Consider the following 6,390-nt stretch of genomic DNA (forward strand, 5'->3'; position numbering starts at 1 on the left):
CACCAACGCCAAAACAAAAGGATACTCATCAAACTAATGGACTTCTTTACAATTCCCAAAGGTTCAGGGAACAGCGAATAAATTTTAGAAAAAAAAAAAAGAATTGAAGTAACTTTTTGACTTATATAATGAAGTCATGATGTGGGTCAGCCATGTGCTAATTGCCATAATTATGTGGAAAATTCTACACTTAGCAGCTGGCCACGCCTAAAGTGGAATAACTTGCAGAGATCAATTGTACAATACCATTTCCATTTCCAGTTCCATTTCCCACCAAATCTGAAGAATAAACAAAATAAGAGAGCAGACAAAAAGAGAGAAGCTCACAAAAAAAAAAAGAAAAAGAAATAAAGAAAAAATAAAAGTCGCAGCTTGTCATACATATTTTTTCTCACTGGGTGTGTCCGATAATATAATAGCGACATACCTGAAAATACTCGTATATAAGCTCGCATTGGATTTGAGTCACCATTTGAGTCTGGAAACAGAAACAGAAAAGCTTCATAAAAACGACGAAGCTTTATTTTTATTGGCTGTTTGTTTGAAAAGGCAGAAAACAAACTAAATGACAAACTCGATCAAATAAATGCCGACGAAGAACTGCCTTGCATCTGCGAAAAATGAAATGCGATCGCCTGAAGATCGCATAAATGCAAAAACAAATTTATCAAGATAAATATAAAGATAAAGATACACCCATTTTATTGAGTTGTTTGTTTAGGTGCAGCTTGTTGATTGATCAATTAAATCGCAGACGAAGGAGATTGGCAACATAAGTTCAATAATCTGTAATCGCTCGATAATTTCACTTACGTATTTTGCTGCAAATGCAGTAAGAGCAGTTAACCCAATTAAAAGCAGTTTGCAATGATCGTTTAATTGCCTGAATGGCAATTCAATTGAAATATTTCTATTTTGAAATAATAATACATAGTTTCATTTCAAACAACTACTTTGAGTTTCTTTCAGTTTAATTAACCAAAAATGCCATGCTTTTTGCTTTTTCCTAAGCCTGCACACATTTAACCCAAATGACAAGAGGGTCCAAGTAGCCCCATTGGGCATGGAAAATGCTGAAAATGGGGGAAAATGGGTAAAAGAAGTTGGCGGCGAGTGCACAAGAACTAAAACATAGCGAAAAGCTAATGCAAATTGCACTCGCCACTCCTGTCTGTCTGTCTGACTCCGTTTTTCCCTTTTTTTTTCTTCTACTTTTTGCAACTGTGCCACATGGGGCTTTTCTCTGGCGTCTTTTCCCGCTTTCCACCCGATTTCCCATTTCCCAGGCCGAAAACACTTAAAAGTGCAATGCACTTTCAGACGCCGGCAGAGCAGCGGTACTGGCACCTAGAGCAGCCGCAAAAACGGCTGATAAAACAGGCGAAACTAACAAATGCACTTGGCGAAAAAAGGCGTAGTAAGCGCCACCCAAATATTCTTTTCAAAAAATTCTAAAATGTATGCTGTTACTACGAGTATTTCTTTGTTTTATCGGTGACCCAATTTTAATGCTCTACAATGTGTATAGTGTTTTATTCATAACGTTAGAGCTTTTCCTTTTGTACCGAAATCTCTCAGCATAAAGTTAGAATTAGTAAAATGATAATCTTATTTATATACGCAAAAATGTATAATTAACCAAGTAACTAGAAGCTTTGTTATCACAAACTATACTAATATATACATATACATATTCCAACATTTATATATTTAAAACATGGAATTTTTTTTCTCGGTTTCAAAAAAAGCTTGGCAGCAAAAAATAATGCAAAAAGTAAAACGACAACAGACATCTAAGCGCGATAACCGCGAAAACCGCGAACCGGCATCGAATCCCCTTAACCCACAAGAGCACCGGCACACTTTGCCGCCTTAACCCTTATGCTGTCAGCTGAAGTGTAGCTGAAAGAAAGTTGAGCAGACTGGTTAAAAAAAAATTCAAATACAAATGCATACATTTCTATAAGAAATCCATTTGCCGCATACACTGTAAACGAGGTTTTTAATGAGCACTGCTAATAAATAAAATTTGGTTTATTTACCAGAAAACATGGCATATTAAAGCCAATCGGAAACGAAATATTCAGTGGAGTGGCAGTGGCAGTTTGTTAGAAAAAAATGTGGGGAAACTAACCAAGAAACAGGCCAATTCGAGGGCAATGAATGATGACATCAGCACGCTGTTTTTGTGTTTTTTCTGTTTTCTGTTTGTTTGCGGAGTAGCGAGGAGAGGAAAAAAAGAAGGGAAAACACTATTTCCTGGCTTTTACTATTGATTTAGCGAACGAAAAAGGATTTTTTCTTTTTTCGGATTTCGGCCTGAGGCCTGCGACATGCGACATGCAACATCTGAAATGACATCATAAAAGGATTTTGTTCGTGGCCAACGGAATTGGATTAAAAACTGGTCACAGTCGCAGAGAGGCAGAAATGTCGAATGAAAATGACGCAATCATCATCGCCATCGACATCGACATCGCCATTGCCAGCTGTTCGAGAGATGAAAGACTAAAAATGAGATCCGAGAAGTCCGTCCACATGGTAGAGCTTCGAAAAAGATACAGATCGCGGCGATGATATCAATATATGTATGTATATATTCAACACACACACACATATGTATGTATATCCACACTCTCCCGCACAAAAACGCATAAATTTATAGGTATAATATATACATATGTATATGTAGTTATCCACTTGGAACGCACACATTTTTGTATATGCCACTGATTCCTACCAGTTTGCCCAACTTTCTGGGGCGTTCCATTTTAATTATAACAAATGCCAGGCAATTGCACGCCAAAAATGAAAATATCAACATAAATCTCTCATAAATTGCCCGATACAAGAGAGTTCTCGCAGATAGATATCGATGATATCATATTGTGTACGTACAATATACTACATACATTCAGCAGCCGTCAGCAGCGACAAAACCAATAAAGAACCTCGAGTGTGAATCAAAAAATTGATCGACTCCAAAGTAGATAACGCAAATTACAAAAGCCCCAGGAGAATTGATAAATGAAAAGTTCAAGATCAATTCCCTTACGTAAATTCGAGGTTTAGGAACCCAAGCCATAGGAAAAAGCCCCCAAGTATCCAAGTAAACCCAATTGAGATTATAGACAATATATATTAGAGAGTGATCATAGACTTTACTGCTGACAAAATGCAAATTTATATTCCCGTAAAATCACTAGAGAACAGACAATTGCGAGTAGGCGAAGCATGACCAAAAAAAAACTAAATAATAGTGGCTTTGTACATATTTGAGTGGCCTCGAGTGTGAGTGTCCATTTCAGTACCTACTCAATTAATGAACTGCTTTAATTATGCTTGACTTTTTAAATTGGTCATGGCATAAATTATAGGGGATGCTTCTCTATCGATAAAGCATAAAGCTTTTGTGTTTCTTAAGCGTTTCAAGTTCTTTGCTTATCGCTTTCATTGAAAACGATCCCCATGAATGGAGGTTATCCTCATTGAAAGGGACTTGAATGTATAAATATGTAATAGTAACCTTGGCCTTTATTCTTTAAGTTCAAGTTTAAGGTTTGCCAAAAAATTGATGCATACTGTGAATGAATAAATATATATAAAAAAAAAACTTTGATTGCATATCAGCAATGTGACTTGGGATTTCGTTTCCTTTGCTCAAATATTTGTTCTTGAAAGTACTTTTGTTATTTGCCCTTATTTTTGGTTTTTTTTTTTTATTCTTTTGTGGTCGCCGGTAAAGTTAAAAAATAAAACGATAAGATTCTGTCACATATTAAAAACATGTTTCTTAGTTTCTTAGTTCAGTTCTATCTATTTATTTGGTATATTTTCTATATGTTTTGTAAGCATATGAAGTAATATCTTTATAACGCATTGTATCTTGTATCTTTAGCCGCCCAACATGATGCAAGGGCATTTATTAACTAGCAACTGGCAGGCTAATTTTTAATGCTGCTTCAGTTGGCGCAGTTTCTGTTATTTCTTTATTTATTATTATTTTTCTTGATACTTTTTTGGGTCGATTCGGGGCGGAGGCATCGCTGTCGACGGCGTTGCTGGGGCGGAACGAACTGCCATATATATGTTTGCTGTATGTGCATACGTATGTATATACATATAACGTATATAAACCTATTCACAACGATGACGTCGTCGCGATGACCGCATGGTCAAACAACAAAAAACAACAAAATAGCGGAGAGCAGCAAAAAATGTATATTTACCTAACCAATTCAACTGGACGATCATTGGAAAGCCAGTGTTACATTTCTTTTAAAAAATTCAAAACTTTGGCCAATGACTAAAGTAAAACTGAAAACGCGAAAAGATTGTTTGCTCTTGGTATATTTGAAATTGTAATTGGAAAACCCGTTATCTCAGTACTTGAGGTATCAAATCGAAAGAATTTAGAGAGAAATCGCTATGAACATGGAAAATACATGTGAAAATGCGAGAAGAGCGCCAAAGTGGCGACGAGCGAGGGAGAGGGCGAATGTGAAAAGAGCTCAAAAAGTGATCTCTTCAAGCTGCCCCACCTTGCACACACACATACACACCGAGAGACACACACACATACACGCACACATGCCGTAATTCGCGCTCATTGTCTGCGCTCTTCTTCTTCACCATCTTCGCTAGCTGCTAGAAAACCTGTTTTAGAGCCACTAATAAAAATGAGAAGAATAAAAAACTGTGTGTGTGGAGTTAAGATTACGCCCTTGGACGAAAACTTGGTTCAAATCCATGATGCTTACCTTTAAGTCATAGAAGCCAGCGCAACGACAACAAATAAAAGTCGGGAATTTGCCAAAAAGCGCTCAAGAATCCCAAACTCAAAACTCAGGTAAAGAGAGACAGAGGGCGGACGCGACAGAGCGTAAGAGACGGAGTGGGAGCGGGAGAGCGAGTGAGAAGGAGCCACTCAAAACTCGCTTACGAACTTTTGGCTTCGTGGTAAATACATATGTACATACAAAAACAACTACAATACAAAAAAAAATGGGAAAAAAAACACACAGCTTTAAATGTTGAGTTTTTGAGCGCTTTTGTACAGTTAATGTCGCCCACTGTCGTTGTTGTTGTTGTTGCCTGGCTTTTGGCGTCCTCCGATTTCCTCTCCTTCTCCTTTTTTGTTGTCATCGTGTGCTTCGTACATTATTGCATTGCCATTCATTTTTATAATTGCATTAATGAAAACCATCAACTATTTAACTTTTTGGGTGCGGCACAGTGTGCAAAGTAAAACAACAACAAAAAAAGAAGGTGGAAGTAACGCAAAGAGACAAACAATTTTGTTATGGGTTTTTTTTTTCTTTCGTTTGCCAGCCAATTTTTCTTATTTTTTTTAACAATTCCCAGACAAGCACACCCGCACACTCACACACACGAACGGACACTAAAAAAAAAGTGAAGGCAGAGCTAAAACTAATTTATATATTGGCGGAGTAAATAAGACAATTTTCTACGCGGCGTCAGTTCGTTTTTTTTTTTTGTTTTTTCGTTTTTTACTATTTTCAATTCCCGGCGCTCACTAACACCGATGCACGCACACACGGAGTGACAGTTATGTTATACACGCAAAATTTTAAGGAAAAAATAAATAGAGTAAGTGCTTAAACATCCAAATAACGATATATATTCGCTCGACTTCGAATATGTATCGCGGTGTTTTTGGCGTAGTTTTCAGCAAATACGATTCGGCGGACATACACAACCAGCAGCGCGAATATTTTCTTTTCGAATGCGGAGAGGAACTACCAGGCTCGAACGGTCACCGGGGTGGCATCGCCGCCAAACAAGTTATCGGACATCGATATTTATCAAATAAAATACTAACTATCGATGACACATCGCCGATGCGATAGACTTTTCGTATCGATGTTGGCTACCCTATTTATCGATAACGTTTACTTAGTGACAGTGCTGCCCATAACAAGAAAATATATCTACATAGCAACATTGCGTTTTAATATCGATACAGATATTGCATATCGTTGGTTGAACTGGGCGCCAAAATATTCAAATTCAAATCGTTTTACTGTTTAGCTGCAATTATAAAAAACAAACTTAACAAAAACGTTATAGACAAAATACCAAGGCATTGAAACGATTTTGTTTTCTTTCGTTTATTCCAACATATTTATTTAATTGGTATTATTGTTTCAAGTATTACACAATATTGATGCCTTTTCTCTTACGTTTTCAATTAATTAATTTATTATTTATTTATTATTATTTATTGTTATTATAACTAAATATCGATCACATTTCCTTTCAGAACGTCTCTCATTCTCATCGTTATATTCCCTGTTCTCTTTTTGATGCGGAGCCGAACGCACAAACTCCTGCATACACACTTCCCATCGTCCTAACTAATTTGCAATT

At 36.8% G+C, this 6,390-nt stretch overlaps 1 protein-coding gene across 4 annotated transcripts in view; it reads right to left on the reverse strand.

Annotated features, from left to right (window-relative positions):
* The window catches only part of LOC6525296 (neuroglian), a 38,540-nt gene extending 32,705 nt beyond the window's left edge, over positions 1-5,835 (reverse strand). The window contains exon 1 of one of the 4 annotated variants that reach the window (XR_006245228.1): positions 4,761-5,330. The gene's annotated coding sequence lies outside the window, so the exon portion shown is untranslated. Of the gene's footprint in view, positions 1-4,760; positions 5,331-5,715 lie in introns of those variants that run through there. The other 3 variants (XM_015190734.2, XM_039376087.2, XM_043207145.1) reach the window with 3 other exon arrangements.
* Positions 5,836-6,390: the final 555 nt, after the last annotated feature.

This window comes from Drosophila yakuba, chromosome X, assembly GCF_016746365.2.
Source record: "Drosophila yakuba strain Tai18E2 chromosome X, Prin_Dyak_Tai18E2_2.1, whole genome shotgun sequence".
NCBI lineage: Eukaryota > Metazoa > Arthropoda > Insecta > Diptera > Drosophilidae > Drosophila > Drosophila yakuba.